This window comes from Astyanax mexicanus, chromosome 1 (genome assembly GCF_023375975.1).
Source record: "Astyanax mexicanus isolate ESR-SI-001 chromosome 1, AstMex3_surface, whole genome shotgun sequence".
In the NCBI taxonomy this organism is placed as follows: domain Eukaryota; kingdom Metazoa; phylum Chordata; class Actinopteri; order Characiformes; family Acestrorhamphidae; genus Astyanax; species Astyanax mexicanus.
In genome coordinates this window covers 17,523,802-17,551,280 of record NC_064408.1, presented here as the reverse complement: position 1 = coordinate 17,551,280, position 27,479 = coordinate 17,523,802, and the positions used below count along the sequence as shown (strand labels likewise).

Genomic DNA, 27,479 nt, shown 5'->3' with positions numbered 1-27,479 from the left:
ATGAGAGCATCTTCAAAACATCAGGCAGGTCTTGTGGTGGCAGGAGTGTTGTGAGGCTACTATAGTAAAAATATAATCTGTTTTGTTGACAAGAGGGAGAATTTTAGATTTTTTGTTTGTTTTAATCTTATGGCTAATCTGTTAATGTCATGTAAGCAAATTACATTTAAATGTAGACAGTGGCAGTTCTTTTAGTGATGTTGCACTATCATCTATTCTAACATTACTGAAATGTCCTGTAAAAAGTGTATACAAAGAATTGACCATCAGTCTGTAACAATGACTGTAAAAATATATAACATTTGGACACTATTGAAATGAAGGTAAAAAAAAAAAGTCTATGTTCCCAAATTTGCAACCAAAGTCTACGTAGTAAAGACCAGATGTGGAGCCAGACTCACTCGATCCTCGTCTTTCAGACCAAGCAAGTCTCTCAGACTGCCTTCATTGAGTTCACAGCAAAGAAGTAAGGCTGGATACCCAGCTCATGCAGCAAGTGTAATGTTTTAACAGCAGTTCACATCATAAAGAAAAAGTACATAATGCAAGTCCTGCTGATGACTTGGCTTGTTTTCCATACATTTTCCAGACTGACAATCACTTCATTACTAAGTGTAAACACACCTTTTAACGATATAGCAGAATTACGCTTTAAAACTGATTTCTGGTGGAAAATAAAAGACTTGCAGGGAAACATAACTGTTAAAATTAGACAGTCGAGATGGAAGGAAGAAAAATTAGATGCAAATAATCTGTTTTATAACAAATGTAGTTTGGTGGCGCTACTCATCCTACTGCAACCAGCCAGCAGAGGCACTAGACCTGTGGTGGCTTCAAATTTGAGAGTAGCTGCATCAAACTTTTGATAGCAAGCCAATGTATATGTTATTGAATGTATTTACCTACTGAAACTTTTATTTCTTTATTTTACAGACGTGCAAACACACACACCAAAACATGCCAAAACAAAACAATAGCTTCAGATAAACTTGAAGCTATTGGTACCATATCTAATGGAGCAGTGGAACTGTATTCTCTAAAATGATGGTGCACCGTCCAGTTCTTTTAATCATCCTCACCACACTAATGCTCTTTGCAGGATAAACTCTTTTTTATTCTGTTTAAATTAAAAAGAAATAATTAACTAGTAGGCGCTCCAATACTTTTGCCCATATGTTGTAGTGTCCATTAGCATCACAATTGTAGGGGAAATTATATCAATTGCGTGAGACACAGGACTACACTTTGGTTCTGGTGGATGAGGGCTTGATCTCAGCTACATCAGTTAAACATTAATGAATATTTAAATGTACAAAATAAGAAAAAATCTCTGATATATTACAGTTTATATATGACCCATAACAGTCTAAAATAAGTGGCAATAATCTCATCTTGCAAACACATTTTAGTAACAGCTTTGTTTTTTTTTTGCCGGTAGCAGCTCTGCTCTGTGGGTTGATGGGTGGGTGAGTGTGTGTGCATGTGTGTGTGTGTGCGCATATGTAATGGTCAGTTACAGACAACATCGTAAAACTGCCACTGGAGGCACCAAAGTCACGTCTTCTCCCATGTGAATAAACACCTGAGGCACACCTACACACACACAGCACATTCCACTGGATGCTGAATGATACTTCTCCCCATTCAGCATCCAGTGTGAACCATATTTGAGAAATCAGCCATAACATTAACACCACCTGCCTAACATTAAGTAGGTCCCCCTTGTTCCACCACAACAGATTTGACCATTCATGCATGAACTCAACAAGATCTCTGAAGGTGTCCTGTGATATCTGGCACCAAGCCATTAGCAATTTAGCCCTTGTTAGTGATTCAGATCCTTATGCTTGCACGTTTTTTTAAACCTCAACATAAGAAAGTCATAAAATTGCAGAATCCAAACTGATAAGGCTTGAAGATGCACACACCTTCATGAGTTGTGAGGAGCTATCTTGTGAATAAGGATGAACACTGGCAAATGTGCTCATTGCAAGGTGACCCAAGGTCTGATAGTGGGTGCCAGATGGATGGGACATTCATCAAGTTGTGCAAGCAGTTAATATTCCTCAATCAACAGTGTTTCAGAAATACATCATAGAAGGCAGTGGACAATGCAGTGGGTAGCACGGATTGTGACCATCGACGAGCATCAATCACAGGACATGGTAATAGGAAGATAATTAATGTTTTCCACTGCATGTATGATGGTAAGAAAGGCAAATCCAAACACACATATTACTGCCAAGAACCTGCATGAATATTTGGCTGAACCGAGAGGGATTTAGCAGTTTGACATCAGCTGCCGGAGCACTGAGAGACCACAACTGGCCTTGCTCTCTCTGGGTGGGTAGATGGCGCTCTTTCCCAACATTAATTCTAGGGTGATGCCAATGAGCACAAGGCATCTGTGAGCTGATGTATCTGAACCCGTGCCGCTGCGCTTTCCTCCAAGAGTAATGGAAATTTAGCAATGCTACATCAGCAGCAAGAACAAAGAAACGGTGGCTGACTTCACATGTATCAGAGGAGGCATGTGCTAGTCTTCACCCTCCTTGTGTTGTAGCATCACTAATGATGGAGGATATGCAGCTAAGTAGCAGCTGAATGGGTGGGACAAATAGGAGAAAAGCTGGCCAAAAAACATTTACAAAAAGAGGGGTGGAGCAGTGTTTTTGGAGTGTTCAGTAAGTTTGGTCAGGTGTGGAAGCTGTTTTTAGCCACAGCACTGATGTCGAGTTCTCCTGAAATTGGTGGACTGGGGTTCATTTCAAGAGGACACTGATGCTGTCTGTAGCCGAAGAGGAAGGTTTGAATGCGCTTCTGGTACTGTGTCTGTCACATGACTGCTGAAATGCGTGTCTTGGACAGGCCTGCAAACACTCTTTGAGTGTTGAATTCAATGAAAACAATAAAAAGAAACAAACAGATGAACCAAAGATTTATTATTTTGCAAAATTGCAAGCAGAAAAGTGAAATTCGAAATTGCACAATCAATGCAAGGTTTGAATCGATTTTTTCTGCTTAAAAAAACAAACCAGTGATAATAAGCCCCTCCCTTGAGCAAGGCGAGAATTGGTCTGAGTGTGGACTTTTGCATTTGTGATAAGTGCAGAAATGTCTTTAAACAAAGTCGCACAAGCAAAACAAGAATATTTTTAGACCAGAAGCATTCTGAAAAGAAAAGTAGGAGCCAAAACTACAAGAATTTAAAGACTACAAAAAGCCAAAGAGGGTGTTATTAAAAGCATTAATTTCCCAGATCAAATTCTGGACCAATATTTGAACAAAGGTTCAGGTTTTTGTTACACTGTGAATATTTGGTCTGATTAATTTGGTCTGGTAAACTGCAGTTTAGTCAGTGGATTAAAGAGAACTTTCCTACATCCTGCCATCATCACATACATGGGCTACATCTAGCAATACTTTACACTGAATGGTCTGGAGATGAATGTGTGTCAGACAGCGGCATTTTTTCAATTCAGCAAGTTGCCTTTTTAGGTGTGGAATTCTGTGGAATTCAGTTTTCAGCACAACACTAGGTATGTGTAAAAGCACTTCAGTACTAAGTACTAAGTCTGTAAAGTGTACCGATTTTTGCACAAGTCACACGTGACTACAACTCTGGCACAAAATAACAGACCACTTAAAAATTATGAGTTTCTTTGATTTTACCAAATTGAAAACTTCTGTAATATAATCAAGAGGAAGATGGATGATCACAAGCCATCAAACCAAACTGAACTGCTTGAATGTTTGCACCAGGAGTGACAAAGTTATCCTAAAAGCTGTCTCATTTTCTGCAACTAAACGCTCTAAATGACAATAGTCTTGTTTGGAATTTGGGAGAAATGTTGTCCGTAGTTTATAGAATAAAACAACAATGTTCATTTTACTTAAACATATACCTATAAATAGCAAAATCAATGTGTAAAATGGCAGAGGGTGACAAAACCTCTGCATGCATCTGTGTACAGTATGGCTGCTTTGCAAGTTCACACAAAACACACTTCAGGGTGAAGTCCATGAATGTGTTAGTGGCGCAGTGTACTGTGTGTACGCAACAAAAGCTTCTGTGAAGAGCTTCTTTTCACAGTCTAGGTTGTTTTGGTGCAGAAAGCACATTTTAAGATTTATGAAATATTCATTACAGCTAAAACCTGTTTGCACACTCTAAACCACAAAAGCAACCCACTGGAAGCAGTGACTAGTCACATATTACGCTGCTGCTTTTTCAATTACCTCTGACAGTCTGAGGAAGACTTCTTTGAGTGTGAGTGTTTTCACATTCACTTCCAACCAAAGCCGTTTTTAATACGAGCTATAAAGGCTTATACAAGCACACAAGCAGCCAACACTAAAACAGCATATGAACATGAATACACTTATCTATGAACATATCCACCATTTTCACAACATTCACACTCTTATTTCTAATCAAACACGCCAGTGGAATGAGATATCATGTCCTTGGATTTCCCATTGAAATGATAAAATATGTGCTTATATAAATAATATAAATATATAAAATGTTTTTCAAACGTACTGAGCTTTAATTAAAAAAAGGTTATAAAAAACTGCACTTACATGTCAACAGTTATAAAATAGAAATATGTACATTGATCATGATGTGTTACCTCAGGGGCGGCTTGGAAATGCCCTCACCTGTATAAGCTGAGAGGTGTTACCTTGTGAGTGAGGTTAAATATTAGCCAGCATGCTCATTCTCATGGCAAGACAGTATTAATTATTGGAATTCTCTCAACCATCAATGATTATCAGTAAATTTTGCATTTTATTTGGAAAGCAAGGAAGCAGAGTCTGGAGGAAGAGTGAAGAGACACACAGTTCAAGCTGCTTGAGGTCTAGTGTGAAGTTTCCACAATCAGTGATGGTTTGGAGAGACATGTCATCTGCTGGTGTTGATCCACTGTGTTACATCAAGTCTAAAGTCAGTGCAGTGTTTTCCCACAAAATCTTACAGCACTTCATGCTTCTGTATACTGACAACTTTTATGGAGATGCGGATTTCATCCAGTTATGATGCTATTTTTCACCATGTATGATGCTCTTTTGGGTTAAACTGTCCCCATTAAACATGAACACATATCGAAACTGTTAGAAAATGTATAGATTTTCTCTTTAAACACAGTTGCAAAGCAAAAAAAAAAGAAAAAACTAGGTGGGTTCCTACAGTGACCATAGTTATTTAAAAGCTTCATTTTAAATTCTATTGGATGTTTTACCAAAAGAAAGAAACAAAGGGAGCTAGAAGAGAAAGAACACAGTGGCTTTACATGTTAAACTTTTAGACACAGTAAAAGAGAGGTAAGAGAAAAGAGGAGAAACAAGCCAGCACAGGGAACACCTCCGCCTGCCAGGGGATCCGACACAGGCCTGCCTGTACCCATCCCACCCCCAACCACCACAGCACACCTGGGCCTCTGCTGCACTTTGAGGTGGCTCCCAGACACGACGCAGCATGCCTCTGAGTGTGTGCGTGAGCGTAGTGAGGACTCAAGGAGAGACAGACAGGTTGGGAGGTCTGGGTGAAGCGGGACTTCCCCCGCTCAGGATTCTCTGAAAGAGACAAAGGTGAGCGTAAACAGGAGAAGCACCAGTGACATGATTTCACTCTTATTTTCAGCTAAACAGCACTTTTTCCTCCACACTACTTTTATTACTCAGTTATTAGTCTTAAAGCTTATTTGTCATGAAGTACTGAAGTGACCTTTTTATGCTCCGCCTCCAAATACATTCTTTGGTAGGTGAGTCATTCAACGAAAAGTCTGATGGGATGCATTATGCAAAAAAAATAATAATAAATGTGCCAAAGTTCATTTTCTAAGCTTAAAGCTAAAATAATAATAATACATTTATACTGTACAATAAAATACTTATTACTTAATAACTATAAATAAACCATATTTTGTATTTAATTTCTGAAATAATACAACAACAATTTTATAGCTTATATTTGAACCCTTTGTTTAAGAAATCAGGTCAGAACTAGATATATGGAACTAGATATATGGATAATGATGTTCTCAGGATATTCAGTGTATACAGTGTAGGTTCTTCATGAGTTAAAATGTCAGACAAAAGCTGTAAGGAACTTCCCACTTCTTAAATGGCCTGTGAAACCAAGCGTTATTTTAGGATAATATTTGAATCTATAAAAATAAATGGGAATATTATAAATAAATAATGTTTTAATCAATGGTAAAAAATGAAAACCTTTTACAAATACATTTTTGTTTAGACTTTGTAAAAATATGAAATTTGTATGTATTCCTCAGTATTTATTATCAATTATGCACTGTTGCTTTAAATGACATCACAAAGAGGAACTGACATCAGTAAAGTGTGTGTAGGAGCAAAAAAAAAAAAGTTCTTTTAAATTGTTTATTTTATATTTTGGGCTTTTTCATGCTAGTCAGGGACTGTCATGCCCAACCCAAAACAACCCTAACACAAAATAAATAGGGAAATCTTTTTATATCAATATTTAATATGATTGGACTATTTAATTTTATTATACTATTAAAGCAAAGATGATTTTTCAAATAGATTGCTGTACACTATGTGCTAGAACAGCAAGGTTCATAAAAGGTCAATAAAATGGGTAACACTTTATAATAAGGGTCACAATAGATAGAACTTACGACTGTTATAAACATTATTAAATAGTTCAGTAATTTCTTAACTAATTATTAATTAAGACTAGTTAAGACAGTATTAAATATTACAAAATTTTTATGCTAAAGAATATTGTAAGTAATTACGAACTGAGAGTTTAAAAATAAAAAAATATATGCTGCACCCAGCCTTAGTGGAAATCTGGAAATCTAAGCTTACTGTAAATAAACGGAAGCGTATTACTCAACCAAATAAATAGTATTTAGGAAAAATCTGTGTATTTTAACAACCAGCACTCCAGAAAAGAATTACTGTTTTGAAGACATAGCGACACCCCTGTTCCATAATAGTGTTGCATTATAGTAATAATGCGCCTTATAATCTGGTGCAACTTGTGTATGAAAATAGACCAGAAAATAGAAGTTTATTGATAGTACGTCTTAAAATCCGGTGCCTTATAGCGACAAAAAGAGATAAAGAAAGAATAGTGTTTTAGTTCTAGTTTACACAGCTACTGAACTGGACTGTGTTTTTGTATGTATATATTAGCTGCAATTTGCTAACATGCTAACGCTATGTTTAACTCATGTTTAACTCAAATAATAAATAATAATAAAAAAAATTAAATAATAATAAATGACCAAAATAAACTAAAACAACTTAAACTACGGTACTATCTACACAATAATAATACCAGTATTATTATACTGAACAGCATTTTCTTTAAACAGTATTATTACTCTGAAACTACAACCGATATGCTGCATATTTATAAAAGGGAGGCCCTTTATAAAAGGGAGGATAGTACGTCTTAAAATCCGGTGCCTTATAGCGACAAAAAGAGATAAAGAAAGAATAGTGTTTTAGTTCTAGTTTACACAGCTACTGAACTGGACTGTGTTTTTGTATGTATATATTAGCTGCAATTTGCTAACATGCTAACGCTATGTTTAACTCATGTTTAACTCAAATAATAAATAATAATAAAAAAAATTAAATAATAATAAATGACCAAAATAAACTAAAACAACTTAAACTACGGTACTATCTACACAATAATAATACCAGTATTATTATACTGAACAGCATTTTCTTTAAACAGTATTATTACTCTGAAACTACAACCGATATGCTGCATATTTATAAAAGGGAGGCCCTGACCTGTAGACCCACATTCAGATCCATATAGTTTTTGGGGTGAAAAGTTCACTTTAGACTGTTTTACACCGTTAGAACACTCAGCATATACAGGTGTATCACTCCTGTTCTCTGGATGAATAATTCAGACAGGAATCTCCATTATACCGTTCTGTGACATTTTCTGAGCATCCGAGACTCAAGCTGGACCTCTAGTGTTCCTCACAAAAACAAGACAGGAAAGTTTCTCTCTTTCTCTGCCCAGGCCCCTCCTGGTGGGAGGGATAACCCACCCCCCCCCCTCCCCTCACCTCCCCCTCCACATCCCACCACCACAGCACCACCGCCGTGTCAGACTTCAAAGAGGAGACTGAGCTCCCCCTGCATTCATCTGAGGCTCACAGCTTAACCACTGAGTTCAAACAGCGCACCCACGCCCTCCGAGCTGAGGAGTGGAGGAGCACTCACACACACACACACACACACACACACACACACACACACACAAACACACACACACACAATAACAAAAGCTATAATCTATAACTACATTCTCAATAAATACACACACATATGCACCAACCTACATCTACAGCTACATCTCTGTTTTCTTTTAATCAATAATTAATATAAAACTATTATGGCTATGTGGGCAGTATGTGTTTACTTTCCTTACATTTTTCAACAAATACAAACTTTAAAAAGTTAATATCCAATAGGAATGCTCTCAATATTGGACAAGATTTATTATTCAGCCAAAAAATGACAAAAATTGCACCTTTTTGTTGTTCAGCTGAATAAATAAAAAAAAACTTTATACTTATGTAATTTATACTCAACAATGAAAGATTTGATGACACGATCAAATAATAGATAAACAGCTGGGATGTTAAAATGTTCAGTGTTCAATAAATGCTTTGAATGAAAAATGAAATTGTGTGTTTTAGAATTGCTTTTTCAATTAAAAGGAATGACAAATATATATTTACAGTAATTACAGTGAATAAAGTGACCAAAATGGATGAAAACCTGTTTTGTTTTCAGTATTTGGATTTTATTTCTTCAGTTTAAGTTTTGATTTTAGACCATTGGTTTATTTTGGTGTATTCGTAATATTATGTACTTAGTTAGTTTTGACATACAAATACATGTTACCTATTTTATGGCTATTTTATAGCTCTGTTTATGCTGGGTCTAACTTACCAAAGGAGGTTCCAAAATGTAATTTGTAAGTTATTGGTATATGATTGGTCAGTTCATATTAAAATGTGGGATTTCCCACAAACATGCTTCAGATTATGTGATCAAAGCAGCATAGTTTGGACATTATTATCAACATTAATGCAACATTATGTAGCAACGGTATCTTAATATAGCAGCTCCAAATTCATTTTTTTGCTCCACTGACTTGTAAACAGGAAAATGGCTGTAACTCTGCTACTGAAGCTGCACACGTGTGCAGTAAAGCTGTGTAATTGTTATAATTGTGTAAAATCCTGCAATCATATGCCCTATCCGGACGGGATTAGATTCTCAGTGATAAAACTCTTACACCTGGACTGCAATTGAAAAAACTGGAGGATCAGTGAGTTTTCTTTGGCTTTCTCAGTCACATGACATCGCATTCAGTAGCTCCTCCATTTCCACTCGCTGTTGTGTTTACATGGATCTCTGTGGAAACGCGCAACTAAAGGGTACTTACGGTGTGGGGCATTGGACAAATTTTATTAAACGAGAGGTGACGTCTAAGAAAAACACATACATGGTCGTGTTCAGGACGGCAATAAAATCACAGGAGACCCCCCATTAAAAAAGAAAATTACCCGAGGATCCCCTAAGAAACTAATCCCATCCAGATAGGGCTTTAGTCGACTGTCTCAGTCCACATGCTTCTTTCACTTTTCACTCTCAGCTTTTTATTTTTTAGAAAGGCTTGTGTGCTAGAGGTGAAACAAAATATCGACACCATCACCCATATGTGTGCATTGAGGGGGCACTCAAAGCATAATCTGTATATACCAAAGTGAAGTAAAAGTGAATTATACTCCCAAATATAAGGAGAACCACGAGCACAAATGACCAGATTACACACAATGCTGCTTTAAACTGGTTTAAATGACCAAACAATAAAAACCTTCTGTCAGTGCTATAAAATAGTGGCACTTTTATTCTCATTCTATTTAGAAAAGTAACTGTAGAAAACATGGATAACTCAATGTATCTCAAAAGTGAAACCACCACAGCTCTAGTGCCTCTGCTGGCTGGATGCAGTATATACTGTGTACCTTATGCCAACTCCTTAAGTGTTTACACTTGTGTGATGGTGTGTCCGCAACTCAGCACCACACTGCAGTTTGAACTGTGAAAGTTGGAATGTGAGTCTGGGAACATGACAACACCCTGTGGATCAATCACAGCGGCAGCTGTCTGCATTGTACACTGCATATAAGGGGGAAAATGGATTGTGAATGAATTTGGCAATAGGCATTTTTACATTGAGTAGTGTTTGGTTGAACTTAAGAATAAAAAATATATTAAAGTTTAAAGATACAAAACTGCTAATTGAAGCTTAGCAGTTTTAGCAGCTAGTCTCTGTTCCAATTCCCCCCCAAAAAAGAGGCACTCTTGTTTATTACCTGGTTTTGTGCTGGGTAAACATTACACCGAGCTCAGTCTGAGGTACTTTAACCCAGACTCTCAGGTTAGGAAGGTTAACCCAGCGTGACGGGTCTGAGCCTTTAGCTTGGAGCTCAGTTTCAAAGCACATCCTGGATAAAATTCGCACTATTTTGTATTTGAACTGCTGGTATTTATCAGCAGTTGCCATACAATTCATACATAAAAGCCATATTTAGAAAAAAAAGTATGATTATGTCTTTACAATATGAATATGAAGAAAAGTTCAAATTAAAAGATTACTGGTGCCTTTTTCCAACTCTTTTAGTTGCACTTTAAACAGGGGATCTTATTGTATTTGTGGGTATTAATGAAACTCTGTTTATTATGTTACCTTGTTTTGGGTTTATTTTGCTCTTGTGCGCTCTGCTCTGTTACTGAGTAACAAAGGCATCTGCTCCACACAAGTCAACGAAATTAAACTGTGTGTGTGTGTGTGTGAGTGTGTGAGTGTGTGTGTGTGTGTGTGTGTGTGTGTGCGCGTGAAAGCTGTTGTGACGACCATTTCTTGTGATAAATAGTTAATTGGATGGCAGCTCCAATGAAGTAGCATGATTAAAAGCGCGTACCGCAACATACAGCGACTCATACAAACGGGACTCTATTGGACTCAATAAACATCTGAGTATGGTGGAGGGCACACCCTCTGCCCTAGATTCCAACTCTCAACAAACCTTCCTACAGCATCACAAACACTGCTGTGAGAAGCGCTGCTGAGGACACGTCTGCTGGAAAGAAGCACAGGGTCGGACTGCTGTTCTTATTTTTGTGGCCCATTTTTAGAGGCAGCATGGTGAGAGCCGTCCTCAGCTCTGCTGAAAAACAACGGAAAGCAATCTCAGCAAATCTGTCTACTTTGACTTGACAACATTTTGTCTTATTTAATTAGAATTTTCTCGTCGTCGGTTGCTAAAATGGAAAAATACTATACACTCTACCAGTCAAAAGTTTCAGAACATGCCCATTTTTTTTTCTTTTTTTTGCCATTTAAGCCCTTCAGGTCCAGTCAATTACCGGAAATGGTACAAAATCCAGTGTACAAAATGTTGCAGTAAACTGCCAGAGCTTTTAAAGAAAATGAATGAACTAAAAATTAAAAAAGTAAATTAAGAACTGTAAATAAATAACATTAATATTAGTACATTGTGACAAATATTATGTTGTTTTTAAGAAGAGGGGATGTTTCTTTTAGCAAACAGTCCATTGGTTAACAGCTTACAGCTGGTAGGTAGCGATGAAAATATACTTAACTTTAAAAGTGGATTTACACTAGTAAAAAAAATTCTGTAGTAAAGCAGTGTTGGAACTGATTGAAAATTACACATAGCACATTTTACAGAAATTACAAATAAAGCTAGAGTTTAAAAAGAAACTGGAAACTGGAGAAAACTTGTACAAGAAGATTCAGGTCTGGCTGACCCACATGGCAACGCTTGTAGCTCAGATTAACATTGAATTAGGTCTCAGTTTCAGCAGTGAAGAGAAAAATTCAGCAGTTGAAGAGGTCTGACAGGTGACGTGCAGTAATAAATTCATTACTAAGATGAGAAAATAAAAAAGCAGCTTGTTTACAATACAAAAAAGCAACCTATACAACCTTTTTATTCAAGAATAATTTTTTTATATTCATGTTTTTGTTAGACACACTCTATAAACTATGCAATATTTTCCCAGACAAGAATTAAACCTAGTTTTAGACTACACAGCATTCTGAATAGAAATTTTCCATTAAAAGAAAAATATCACCTACAACTAGGCTTAAACCTTCTCTGGGAAACTGACCCTGTATACTCTAATGTTTGTGAACACCCCTTATAATAAATGCATTTGGCTACTTTTAGTCACACACAATGCTGACAGAGATGTGCAAACACACATACACATAGTTTGTCTAGTTCCTGTAGAGAAGTACTGCCAATAGAATATGACTCACTGAAGCAGATAAATATGAAACGATCGGTACCATATATAATGTCACGCATGGGCTGGAGTGGTATAAATATATAATGCTAATGATTATCCAGCAGTTCTAGATGGTGTTAGCAGCAGGCTGCAGACCATAAATACTCATCTCTAAACAGCAAAAAAGCTAGCATGCTTAGTGGCTAATGCTAATGCTGCTCCAGCAGTTCTAGATGGGGTTAGCAGCAGGCTACAAGCCAAAAATACTTATCTCTGAACAGCAAAAGAGCTAGGGCACTTAGGGGCTAATGCTAATGCTACTCCAGCAGTGCTAGCCAGTGTTAGCAGCAGGGTACAGATCGATAATACTCATCTCTGAAGAGCAAAAGAGCTAGCATGCTTAGCGGCTAATGCTAATGATGCTCCAGCAGTTCTAGATGGGGTTAGCAGCAGGCTACAAGCCAATAATACTGATCTCTAAACAGCAAAAGAGCTAGCGCTTAGCACACTTAGCAGCTAATGCTATGCTGCTCCAACAATGCTAGCTGGGGTTAGCAGCAGGCTACAGGCCGATAATACTCACCTCTGAACGGGGAAAGAGCTAACGCTTAGCGGCTAATGCTAATACAACCTGACTGGTAAAATTCATACACACGGCTCACTAGATTATAATTTTTGAGAAAATGAAGGGATTTTAAGTGCAACGTATAGTGCAAAAAACTGTACTTATATTTTACTAAGGATTAAATTAACTAATTATATATAATATTTAAAGTGTATATATAATTTAAAGTGTACATCATATTCATAACTGTTTAAAACCTAGTTTTATAATGATGGATCCCAATGTCCCAATGATCCCAAAAGAACACTGCTGAATGTCAAAATCTATGTAAAAAATTAATGAAAGTGGGATTTAAGAAATAATTGCTTCTAAAGAAAGATGACTGAAGTGTAAAGATCTTTTAAACTAGTAAGCTTCTTCATCCTTACATATCACTGTTACAACCATGGTTCTTTATGGAACCAAAAGTGCTTTGTCTATGTCTCCACTAAAATAACTATTTATAGCACCTCTATGTGTATACTAGGGCTTTTTTTTATGAAGACATTTGCAAATGGTTCAACAAACATTTTGACATGCATACAAACACATTTTTACTGTTGTTATGTTTGTGTATATTCTAATAAATGTGTCTACATCAGAGCTAATGAACTGTTAGCTGCCCAGTATGAAACTCTTAAATTTTAAACATAATTTTCTTAAGAAACTAAAATATCCGCACAGCCCTGAACTGCATATAACCAGTGTGTACTGGTCTGCAGTGCTACAGAATGTGAACTGCACTGCAGACTTTGGAGAAGGCAGGTCAGACTCCAGGAAACGACTTGGAAAGTACCCGCTCCTTCCCAGCATCCACTCCTCTTCGTGAACGCAAGCATGTGGGTTCTATTAGCGCTTGCTGCAGTATTTGTTTATGGAGCGCTCTCTAGCGCAGGCCCCTCCTCTGGAATTCCGGGTGTTCCAGATTTCCCGAACAAGCTTCAGGAATTCTGTGACCTGATTCCACACACTAAGTCTGCGCTCTCTCTCACTGTCTGTTGCAAAAGGTTCAGGTTTGAAAATAATAAGAAAAAAAAATAAGAAAAGAAAGAGAGAAAGAAAAAATAAGAAAGACAGAAAGAAAAAAAATGAGAAAGAAAGAAGGAAAAAGGGAGGTAGAACTGATTTTCTGATTAATCTGTTTATTGGTTGTAACAAACATGTCTCATGACTCAACTGCAAATATCACTCACTGGGAGAAAATATATTAAATTTACTGTACATTATGTCCAAATGTTTGGGAACATACCTTATAATAAATGCATTCAGCGAATTTGCACCCATTGCTGACACAAACACAAAGCTTTTCTAGTGCCTGTAGAGAAGTGCTGCCAATAGAATAGGAAATAAACATAGAGATTTTTGGCACCAGACCTAATGCCTACTGTGGACTTGAGGGATATAAAGCCCCCAGCATTGAGCTGTAGAGCAGTGGAACTGTGTTCTCTGGAATGGTGCTGATCAATCCAATACTTTTATGATGAGCTGGGGAGTTGGGTATGAACAATACTTGCGTGGGGTAACAACATACTTGCCAGTGAGCCATGATACCATGTGGGAGACTGGGTGACTATGCAGTGCTACACCAATAAAAATCCAACATTCTCACCACAAAAACATAACTCTTAAGCCCTATCCCGATGGGATTAGTTTCTCAAGGGGGGTAATTTTCTCTTTTATAGGGGTCTTCTGTAATTGTATTCCTGTCCGGATCGACCATGTATGTTCTTTCCACGGAGATCCACGTAAACACAACAGCGAGTGGAAATGGAGGAGCTACTGAACCCGATGTCATGTAACCGAGAAAGCCAAAAAACTCACTGGTCCAATTTTTTTTTTCAATTGCAGTCCATGCAAGAGTTTTAACACTGAGTAGAAGTGTAAAATATTTAGAGGAACAATCAGTAAGATATAGATACACTGGATAGAGTTTTCTACCCCAGATGCAACCCAAATATTGCCAGATTTACATACAGTGGCATGCAACTACAAGTCTTACTCACTTTAGCTTACCAGTGAATATATAAATGTGTGTTTTAGTGTCTAAAATGCCCATCTCTACTACGCTAGTGGTGGTGTTATATATCACACAGCTATGATTAGCAATCTTACTGAAGCTCAGTGATTACCTGTTCAGCTCACCCCTTACCATGACTACAGTACACTGTGCGTGTGTGTGTTAATGTCTTTACCTGGCACCGGGTATGGAAATGGAAATGGGACTGGGGGTGTGGGTGTGGTTGATGCAGATATGACCGTGACATACCACATAGTTCAAATAAGAAAATACTGTCTGAAGCTCTGCTGACACCAGCTGTAAGTGCTTTAAGCATGTTTCCTTAATATCTAATGATACATCCTGATCATGTTATTAGTTACTACAGAAAATATAATCCTTAATGGCCCTTGAACTCATCACTAAATGCAATCAAATCCTCACAGCAAAGCTCTAAAATCTAGAATCATCCCCTCAGTAATAAGCATAAGATTGTTTCATATCCACCTCCATCCTTCTCCATCCTTTGCTGGTGGATTTGTACAAATCTAAGTTTCACAGCGAGAGTGACAGAGTGGACACCAGTAGAGGGAGTGCATTAAGGCAGGATGCTGAACATGCGCACACACACACACACGCACACACGCACACACACACACACACACACACACACACACACACACACACACACACACACACACACACACACAGCCAGCTCACTCACCACTTCCTGAGCTGTTTCCTCAGTGCAGGGACACTCCCTATAGCAGCAGCTAACCCTCAGCTGCAAATAGGCAAAGCAACTCAGAATTAGACGTGAACAGTCTCTCAGCATATGCGTGTGTTCAGCTGGTCAAGGTTTCAATAAAATAATGACATAATTCATTAAAGAATAAATGATTAAACCAGCAAGAATAACACATTAAAACAGTATGTCTAAATCAAGGTTAAATTAGTTCAAAAACTAACTTCCTTTCCAAACCCACACCAGTTGCATAGAAGCCCTCAACTGCCGAGGGGGACCCCCAAGACAAGAAAGATGTTATAAAATGTTTTAATATGCAATAAAGTTCCCACATTATACATTTCTGAAGAGTTTAAGCATTTATGTACACAAATATAAATGTCACAGTAATATTGGGCTGGGCTTCCAAGGATTTTTCACTCAGAATATATGTACATCACACAAGCATCATACATATTTAACCAAAAAACACTGACATGCCAAAGGTTATGGGACATGAACTAGTATGGTGTCTTCTACTTCTTTTTTTTGTTTGTTTTCATTACAGCTGAATTTGATTGCTGTTGGATGTGAAATTATGAACATAAACCATTAACTCCAGCAAGAACATAGCAGATGTTTGTAGTCTAGTATGAAGGTGATCTTTGGCAGAGACTCCAGAGAACTCGAGCAGTGAAATGTGCCAACTATGCTTCTTTAATATATTTACATTGTTCTAAAATACATTCATTTTCAATGGGTATATATGCAGCTAAAACAGGGAGCCTAGTGCATCCCATATTTATTAACATTATAATTTTATTTTTTATTATAACATTATAGTCATTACGGCTTTTAGAAAAATGTTTTAGGGAGGAAGTTAGTGCACTATAGGATCCTGTGGGGCAGCCTAAGCTTTAGTCAATGGCATTATTGCACTTACATTACTATTACTTTTATAATTGAAGTAGTTTTGAAATCAGCACTTTTACACTTTTATTTGAGTAAAAAGTTTGAGTATTTTAAACCCTAGTGTCTTTACTTCTACCTAAGTAATGGATGTAAGTACTTTTTACTTCTTTGCCCATGTAAACTGCCTGGTCAAAAAAAAAGGTCACACACTCTAATAGTTAGTTGAATCGCCTTTAGCTTGAATTGCAGCACACATTCATGGTGAGATTGTTTTGATGAGCTTCTTCAATGTCGCAAGATTTATTTCAATCCAGTGTTGCATTAAATTTTCACCAAGATCTTGCAGCAGCATTGATGGTAGTAGAGTCTGACCGCTACACAAAGCTCTTCTCCATCCAGCACATCCCAAAGATTCTCAATGAGGTTAAAATCTTGACTCTGTGGTGAACTCTCTTAATCCATGTGTGAAAATGATGATCTCATGCTCCCTGAACCACTCTTTCACAATTCCAGCACCATGAATCCTGACATTGTCATCTTGGAATATGCCCGTGCCACCGGGGAAGAAAAAAATCCATTGGTGGAATAACTTGGCCAATATTCAGGTAGTCAGCTGATCTTATTCTTTCAGCACATACTGTTGCTGAACCTAGACCTGACCAACTGCAGGAACTCAACCACACATCATTTACTTAGTTAAATCCAGGTGGCCATTTTTTTGGTCAGGCAGCTCATATCCACCTAAAACCTACCTAGCTCACACATAGTACCACCCATACGAGACCAATATTAGCATAGTGGCTAGGACCTGACTAAAAAACAGAGATTAAAACTTAATTAACCAATAATTAGACACAATTAAGATGGTATAAGGGGTTAATAGCCTGAGCTCTTGGTATCAGTAGGAAACGGGCCCACTGCAGGAGAGAGCACACAAGAGGTAAACAGCACCGAGAGGAGCGGTGGCGTCACTGTACCCAGCACTGTTATGACGCAAAAGACCCTAAATATGATGAAAGCACTACCCCCCTAAGACTGCCTGATCCTAAAGCACAGCTGAACTGAAGAGCTGAGGGCTGGAGAAGCGGCGCGTGTTTACTGTGCGTGTTTTTACCTTCGTTTAGCGTGTTTATCTGTGGTAGAAAGGGTCTTTGGGATTGTAGTAGATACTCTGCTGCTGCTACAGTGAACTGCAGCCTCCTCGAGCCTTCTGCGCGCGGGCCCGCGTGGGCGGTGTGCGTGTGTGTGCGCATGCGCGTGCCCGCGCGCCTTCGTGTTTTTCTCTTTCATTTAGTGGGACTAAATGTTCTGAGAGGAAACACGAACAGTTACATATATATAAATAAGTATTTATATATAAACTCGAGTTATGTATTAAAAACATTCGTTATCTTGATAAATTATATACAAACATACTTTCTTCATCCCCTCACACTTATCTAGTTTGGCTTTTCATACAAGAATAAAACAATATATTTTTTGCAATGATGGTATGACATTGTGCTGGTGAGTCAGTTATTTAATAACAATGATCAACTATACAAATATGAAGGATTTATTAATATTAATACAGTATGTTAATAAATTAATTTACTAGTATTTATAGTACAATACCTGATATAGTGTAATTAAACTCCATTTACTTTGCCAGAGCCATGTATTCCCTGCTAAAAAATCCAACTGGTCAACCAGTATTTTGAAAGGGTTTTGCCATTTAATGATGTCAACATCAAAACTTCCACATTAACATTTCTTTTTACAAATATTAAAGGAGTTAATGTAAAAAAAGCATTATATACCAAAAGCAAAAGTGCAATTGTTTTTTTGTATGAAATTTTTGTAAAGAATTTTGTCACCATTCCAACGAATAACCATATATCAACCATTTCTCCTATTTGAGAAAAATAAGTTATATTCTTTTCTATTTTATTAAAATTTTATGTGCCTTTTTTAAATCAGAAAATATAAATATAAAAAAAACACTGCATTATTAATATTCATTGGAATGTATTCAGTGCTTATTAAATGAGTATTAAACATTTGTTTCAAAATTATATAAAACTATCAAATACATGTGTTTCTAGTGTGTACATACCAGATTATGTTATTGTGTTTTAAATACACAATGAGAATTGTATTTATGCTATACAATAGATTTACAACATTAGTATAAAAACATGTATTACATGTGTAATTTACTATAGCATATGTTTGCTAACCATCTCATATATTACAGTACATATATTCATAAATGCAGTTCCATAAAAATAAATTTGTCCTGTTTAAACTGAAAATCAATCTTTACTTAACCAAATCTTTTAAAGTGTTAAAAATTTTAAAGTGTTAAAAAAATTGATTATGAAGTGAATTATAACAATTTAACAATTTTAACAGTACCCTTCTCATATATTAAGGTACATAGTATATAAGTCATAAATGCCAGTTGAAATAAAAAAAATCAATCATTACTCTTTTAAAATATGAATTAAATCAAAAGTGCTTTAACACACCCACTTTTACTCAATACAGGCTGTTAAGCTAATTAGTTAACTCTGGCTGGAAAATAGTAATTGGGGAAGATCCTTAACTCTGCATTCACCTACCTGTGTAACAAGGTTGTGCAAATGTTGTGGACACCTTTTTTAATAAATGATTTATCTACACACACACTCACACACACACTGTGCTCTAAAATCTAGTAGAAAGACTCCAACACCACCAGTATTAAATATTTTTATTGTCATTGATTTAGGAAGAATCAATAAATGAGCAGGTGTGCCAATACTTTTGTCCATACAACTTTACCCCTGCTGATAATCAAGCTCAAGAGCCTGTTTCAGATGGCCTAAGGTGGTCATTGAGGAAATATTATACCCTTCATGCTGCTAAGCTAGATGCTTACACTGGAAGACCAGCTTCCCAGTCAAGAAACGTATAAAGGATTCACATGGCTAGAATGTGGATTTGTACTGAGACTCATTTTCATTACAGCCCACTTTAATATCATATGGGTCCCATCTAGGCCCCATGTGCAATGTATAACCCAGATGGAGCCCATGTTTAAGCCCACCTGGGTCCATCACTGCCTCTGATGGGGACCAGCACTGACATCCATATGTGAACAAAATTCCCTGGTTCTCAATTGGCCCCACATGGAAGTGTTACCTGAGGTTGACTCCTGATCAGAATAAATTTTACCAAATTGAAAAACTCTGGAATAAAACCTAGAGGAAGATGGATGATCACAAGCCATCAAACCAAACTGAACTGCTTGAATCATAAAGTTATCCAAAAGCAGTGTGTAAGACTGGTGGAGGAGAACATGCCAAGATGCATGAAAACTGTGATTAAAAAACTGGATTATTCCACCAAATATTGATATCTGAACTCTTAAAAAGTTTCTTGTATTATTTGAGGTCTGAAAGCTCTGTATCTGATTCAGAAACTGTAGTGGTCTCTTACTTATTTATTTTTTTATTACAAATAATGGCTGCCTCATATATTCTGGGTTTATTTAATGGGTCTGTTGTGCAACTCCTACCAAAGGTGTAGTAAACATAAAACCAATGCAGGCATATAAGGGGATTAAAATAGTGAAAAGTTTTTTAGAATGGCTATGTGCATATGTTTGATTTGAGGAAGAGTCTAGTGGAAGCATCCAGTATGATGTGTAATGTGTTCACAACACAGACACAATGAGAAATGGCTGAAATAACAAAAAGGTAAACAGCTTTTAGACCTCAAGTAATGCAAACAAAATAAGTTTATATTCAGAAAGTTTTAAGAGGTCAGAAATCAAAATTTGGTGGAATAACATCTTGGCATGTTCTCCTCCACCAGTCTTACATATTGCTTTTAGATAACTTTATGACACTCCTGGTGAAAACTTTGAGCAGTTCAGTTTGGTTTGATGGCTTGTGATTATCCATCATCCTTTTGATTATATTTCAGAGGTTTTCAATTTGGTAAAATCAAAGAAACCTATAATTTTTAAGTGGTCTCTTATTTTTTCACAACACGGCCGGTTGTCTACAAGACTGCATAGCCAAAAAGCAGGACTTCAGAACCAGGGCTGAGAGTAATTAAACAAAACCAAAATACCTTGCGCTGCTGGTCAAGCACTAAGCCGGTCAACCAGCCTAACCAGCTTGACCAGACTAAGCTGGCCAGGCTGCTTTTCTTTTTCAGCAAGGATATTAAGTGCTTATTTCTTGCTATATAGACCAACAGAGCAGTAACTGACATACACACTTCACTGAGGCTTCCATATCTTAAAGGCCTCCTCTTAAACTCATGGACCAACACAGATTTCCAGACTGATGATTTAATGGCTTTTATTAGTGTTTCACTCATACCTTCCAAAGTGTCTGAAGAATAGTGTAGCTGTAATGCGTTCAAACAATATTCTATCTAAATGAGCAGACGATTTTAACCATAAAGGCCTATAATAAAAGGTTCCGCAGTGTGGTATATATGTGTGTGTGTGTCCGAGACAGAGAGAGAGATACAGCTCCCTCTTTCTTCCACTCTCCGCATCTCTCCCAATTATGCCCCCTCCCCACATGCAGGCACCACCCCCCACCCAACACCCAACACACCCTCAGTCCGGGCAGGCAGATGAGTCTCGACAGGTCACAGGAAGTCGAAATTCCAGTTCAGCTCCAAACCTCTGTGAAATAGTGAGCGAAAAGAGAGAGGGAGAGAGCAGGAAGAGAGAAGGCGAAAGAGGGAGAGGGAGAGAAAGAGAGAATGTGTATGTATGTGTGTGTGTGAGCGAGTGAGCATGTGTGCTTCTCTATGTGTGTGTGTGTGTGTGTGCGCAAGAGAGAGAGAGTGGGGGAGTGCATATTCTTTTGTGTGTGAGAAGGAGAGAGAGAGCAAGCTAGCTAGGGTGTGTGTGTGTGTGTGTGTGTGTGTGTGAGAGAGAGAGAGAGAGAGAGAGAGAGAGAGAGGGGTGTTGGGGTGTGGATAAAAGGAGCAAGGGGAGTTTAAAAAAAAAAACAGCACACGCACATATCAAAACTTCTGAATGTAAAACTTGAATTTGTTTTAACATACATTAACTGTGCTGTTAATTATATAAATTATATATTACTGTGCAATTACCTACAGAAACTATGTCTAAAAATACAAATATATAATAGATTTTTTGTGGATAATAGACAAATATCATAAAGCAAAACTGAGTCATTTGAATTTTAATTTCAGTGTTTTAATGACACTGAAATTGATATCTAATTATTTTATTCTATATCTAAAATATATGCTAAAAAAGCTTTTGGTGATAGATGGTTTCAGACGCTCTTAGCTGTTATTTAATGGTTAAGGTTAGGACTGTCACCATAATTACATTATCGATTGTTTATCGCAATATATTCTGGGACGATATATAAAATCCACAAAAAATGTATTGTAAGGGGCCTTGTTAAGGTGGTTGAAATATAAAATATACTCTACACAGTCTGAACAAAAAAAGTTGCCACCTGGATTTAAGTAAGTAATGATGTGGGGTTGTTGCTGCAGTTGGTCAGGTTTAGGTTCAGCAACAGTGTGTGCTGAAAGAATGAGGTCAGCTGACTACCAGAATATACTGAATATAGAGCAGGTTATTCCATCAATGGATTTTTTCTTCCCTGATCGCACGGCCATATTCCAAGATGATGTCAGGATTCATGGGGCTGGAATTGTGAAAGAGTGGTTCAGGGAGCATCAGATCATCATTTTCACACATGGATTGTTCACCACAGAGTCCAGAACTTAACCTCATTGAGAAACTTTGGGATGTGCTGGAGAAGACTTTGTGCAGCGGTCACACTCTACCATCATCAATGCTGCTGCAAGATCTTGGTAAAAAATTATGAAATAAATCTTGTGACATTGCAGAATCTTATTGAAACAATGCAGTAATCAAAGCTAAAGGCAGCCCAACAAAATATTAAGAGTATGAGACAATTTTTGTGGTGATTACTTTTTTTTGGTCAGGCAGTGTATATTGGTAAACCAGCTGGTTACGCAGCTCTAGGCCAGCATTGTGTATGCTGCATTTGATTGTGGTCATACTGGTCAACCAGTATGGTCATGCTTGACCATACAGGTTGTCTGATTATGACTAAGCTTGTTAAATAGCTAGCTTAACTATCTGGAGAGTATTTTAATTTATGCAAAAAAAAAAAGATTTTTGGGGGAAAAACTATAAATATCACGTCATGGTAACCATTTATTTGTTTTTATGCTTAATCACCAGAAAACAGGCAGAAAAAATATAGATTTAAATATTCATTACAGCCAAAACTCCAAGTTTCTCCACATTTACATAGAAATGATCGTTTCACACGTCGTTAAATGAGCTGAATACGCGCGATAACAGCTCTTTCAGCCACCCTCCCCCCCTTTTCTATCCTTATATAACCACACATGCATTTTAACTACAGTTATTTGAGTTTTTAACCGCTTTTAAATGTATTAAACTTCTCTTAACTCTCTGAAACTGTATAAAAACAAGCAGCTATACGTGAACAGACGCAGCCGTTGCCCGGCAACCAGAACTTGCCGGAGTGGGCGTGTGTGCGCGTGGAGGTCAAGCAGCACAGTTGCCGCTGGAGCCTGAAACCACGCCCCTCTCAAAAACGGACCAATTGTTGTGGGGGTCGGCGTCTTCTGATTGGCTGAAATTGTGCGGCTGGGGGCTCGACCCCGCCCGCTACCCCACCTCACATCTCGTGTTCTTAAAGGGGAAATAAATTAGCCTACGGTTTTGGACCGGTGGGGGAAAACGCGATTCACACGAAGATTAAGATTAAAACCACGAATCTAACATTTTATTATATATCTGTTTCTTTTTGTTTAGTAAAAAAATGTAAAAAAATATATAGCAGCACAAAATAGCTTGAAATGACCGGTTTGAGCTGATTTATGTAAAATAAAAAGGGGTCCGTGGGTCTGAGAAGGGCACAGGCTACTCAATAGCATAGCTTTAGCTTTTGAGCTAACCTATCTTACTGAGCTATCTAGTTGTCTAGATTTGGGTACAAATAGAAGCTAAAAAAGAGGCTAAAATCGTCCTCATTCATTGTAAATATTTAAATAAATAAAAAAAATAAAACATTTAAACATTTTAATAGACATGTATTATTTTTTATTATTTTTTTAACAGCATGCTCCGAACAAATACAAAAAAAAAATCTTAAAAAATAATCTAACACCCAGGCTAAATAACGACGTGTATTTCATTAATCTCATTTTTTAATGATCCGAAAAAAATGCTAACTATGAAAAAAAAAGCATCCATATACAAAAATGTGCAGCTTACCGTGCAGACAGACAGCACCATCTCATCAAGACTCAGAGCTCAAGTTTAGATCTTACCTGATCACGAACGACTAAAAAAAAGAAAGAAAAAAAGAACAGCACAACGGATCAATGCTCTCACCCCCACAGATTAACACGCGGCTCTCAGCTGCATGTAGAAAACGAGCTTTTTATAAAACACTGAGCGCCGTGTGAAGCGCGTCATGTTTGTATCATGAAAGGAGGGCTACTACTGCGGTACGTCCAGGACGTACGGTGGCGTACGACTGTGAAGTTGAGTGTTGCGATTTATGTTCATGTTGATTACTTTGCCTTTAAGTTCACAAGGCATCTATCTGCCAAGCAGAGGAAGCTCCGCCCTCATATTTCACCCACTGGCCCTCCTGCCACCGGAATGCCTTAAGAGTGTCCTGGGCAACGAGCTGCTGCTGCTGCACACTTCAAATCCCACAATTCTCCTTTGATGAAAAGTATCCCCTCCGCCTGTCCGCGCAGAGCGGGGAATGTAGTCTTTAGGACTTTTTCCTTCAGAGAGGCAAGAGTGACAGGGGGACTCGTCTGGGGCAAAATCTGAAAAAAAATAAAAAAAATAAATAGATAATATTTATTGTCAGATCCATGATTTGAAATTTGTTTTGCACAAAAAAACAGTAGCTCCGTTACAGTATAACAACACAGCATTATTACATTAAGGCACAACCATTATAAAGAAGAGAGAAAGGAGAGGGATGGGGCAGAAAAAATACATATAGATACATAATTCACTTGCATCACCTTGTTTTACAATCACCTTGGATAACTATGGATAAGTTAAGCCCTGTATAAAGTTATGGAATTATGATGGAATTATCTTGACTGTGTTTATTTAAAAAAAAGACATTGACATTGACATTGCATATTTCCATTTTCTGATTTTCCAATGGGGAAAAAAAGGTTAATCTGACCACAGGAGGTGGTCTACTAAACTATGATTTGGTTCGTCCACAGTGTTAAAGCACTTTTCTAGATTGTTCAGACTTTCAGACCCATTACAGAAAGTTGATGAAAAAAGGATAGGTGAACACGCACTAAAAAAACATCACTCTGTGTGTAATACATCTATTTAATATATGAGTTTCACATTTTAAACTAAAGTAACTTTTTTTCAATGATATTCAAATTTTTTTTTTTGGAGATGCACTTGTATGTAACAATATATTGTAACAAACCCACAGACCTTGGTGCAGACTCTGGTCTGGCCTGTTTTAGGTGTGAAAACTTGGTGTTGGTCTGGAACTGGATTTTTCTTAGCATGAACATGATATGTTTATCTACATTTTAAACTGTTATATTTAAGATTGTCTAATGTTTAAGCTGGTTTATTTATTTTAAGGTATTTCATTACTCATAATATTACAATATTGTGTAGCATGTTGCATTGAAACATTTTGAATATCAATACCATATGCTAATAATGCTGCATTCGAGTGGTATTGTTTGTACCACTTGTAAATTGCCCTGGAACAGGCAGTGAAGCTGTTTTTACAAGAGGGAAACTCAGGATTCTACATAATACACAAGTGCAGGGGCGTAGCAGCAAATTCTGGGCCCTGTACACCCTCTATGTTAATGGGCCCCTATCCATGCCAGTAAACAAAGGAAAGTGAGCGAAAAAAAAATCAGGATTTTCATGGGCCCCTCTCCCTACTCGGGCCCTGGGTAGTCAGGTCCACTTTTCCCCCCCCTACCACGCCCATGCACAAGTGAATGAGATATGATGTGAATCTTCCAACAAGCATCTGTGTGGAGGGAAATTTACTTGTAAACCATTTGGTACATACAACCTTCTGATGATTACTTGAAAACAGCATTAGATAATATTTATACTTAATTTTATTTAGCCCAGAAATTTTATATTAGAGATGTGAATTATGTCACTCCAAGGTGACAGTGTTTCAGTTATGCATTTAAGTAAATGTACACTAACATTACTAACATTACCAAAAACTCTGTTTTATTGTGAATCTAAACAATATATGTCCCAATTTAGCATTATTAGCAGTGTATTAACACATTATGCAACATCCAAACACAATAAAACCACGTCCACAAATAGACGTCGGTCAATACTGTGTGTACAAACTTAATAAAACACTATTAGGAGTGTTAAGAGACTCTATAATACTATTCCCTTTACTACTGTTGATGTGTGGTGCAGCCATCTTGGAATTTGAACTAGAGGACTTATGCAGACGTTCCAGATTCAGTTTTCATCATTTGTGCTCAAATGGAAGCCAGCATAAGAGTTTCGGTGCACAACTATACATTAAATATGACATATACGTTATAATTAAAGATGAATACTAATTACTTAAGCCTGTATATACAGTTTAGCTTATAGCTGCCAATACTAGTGTATTAATTGGATTGTACCTTATCTATTTTGCTAACACAGCCTAATGTTTAGGTTGAGGCAAGTGCAATTTTCAGTCACAGTTATTAAAAACAGGACTATTGCAAGCGCTTATGGTCTCATTGCACTTTAAATGGGAAAATTCAGGCCATGAGTCATCTGGAGTTCAGCCACGTGGCCATTAGAGAAACAGCAGTATATGACGTACAAGCACGAAAGCAAAACATTACACATTGTAAACTTCAAGCTACAGTGTGGTTTGGTGCAGTTCCTGTCTAGAGTCAAATCTAAGACAAAGGTGGAGGTCTCTCACCTACAGAGTGCATGCAGCTATGAAAGTCGTACAGTACAATATAGTTTCAGGCTTTGTAGCAGCATCAAATATTAGAATTTTCTAAAGGCTGGAATAGCAATGCTTATATGGCATGAGACCTATTTTTTACACTTTCTATGGCTCCAGTTCCACACATTTTGCCTCATACTGATCACTGTACTTCAGGTAAAATCGTACTTGTTGCCAAAACTCAGCATATTAAAAAATACAAATGTGAATCTAATTTAAAAAAATAATGGATTTATACCATTGTGTATTTAATTTATTGTATTTCTATAGGTCTTATGGGTCAAGTTAACTTTAACATATCACTTTCTGCACTGTAGAGAAGATGTTTGGACATTAGTTGCCAGACTGGCTGCATTCACATCAATGCAATGTTCATACACTAAATAGGCAAAATTATTGGGACACTTTCTAACTCAATGTCTCTTCCAAAATTAAGTAAGCCCTGTAGAAAGCTATGGAATTGTTTTTTTTTTTTTTAAGTGTAACGTTTAATAAAAAAAAAAGTCACACATTCAAAAATAGCTGTCTCTGCCATCCAGAAAAGCTTTTCTACTTGATTTAGATTTTTTGCATTGTTTTGAGAATTTGATTGTATTATGCCACAAGAGTCACCTCATCCTCAACTAAACCCGAAAGGTCAGAATCATTCTAGAGAACACAGTTACACTGAAAAAAGATCAATTCTGAGTAGCTTTATGCTCCTCCAGCTCATGGCTGGCATTAGGCACGATGATAATAGCTTCATGTTTGTCTGGTCAACAGAGTAATATTACATTGGCAATACTTCTCTACAGGGACTAGACAAGCTGTGTGTGTATCTGTGTATGTGTGCATTTGCACATCTATGTC

At 37.2% G+C, this 27,479-nt stretch overlaps 1 long non-coding RNA gene across 1 annotated transcript; it reads right to left on the bottom strand.

Annotated features, from left to right (window-relative positions):
- Positions 1-4,772: 4,772 nt before the first annotated feature.
- On the bottom strand, positions 4,773-17,807 carry LOC107197823 (uncharacterized). The gene is made up of 3 exons (XR_002649472.2): positions 17,702-17,807; positions 15,676-15,735; positions 4,773-5,577 (listed from the first exon to the last, which is right to left on the bottom strand). It is a non-coding gene; the product is annotated as an uncharacterized LOC107197823 (long non-coding RNA).
- Between the last annotated feature and the right edge of the window lie 9,672 nt (positions 17,808-27,479).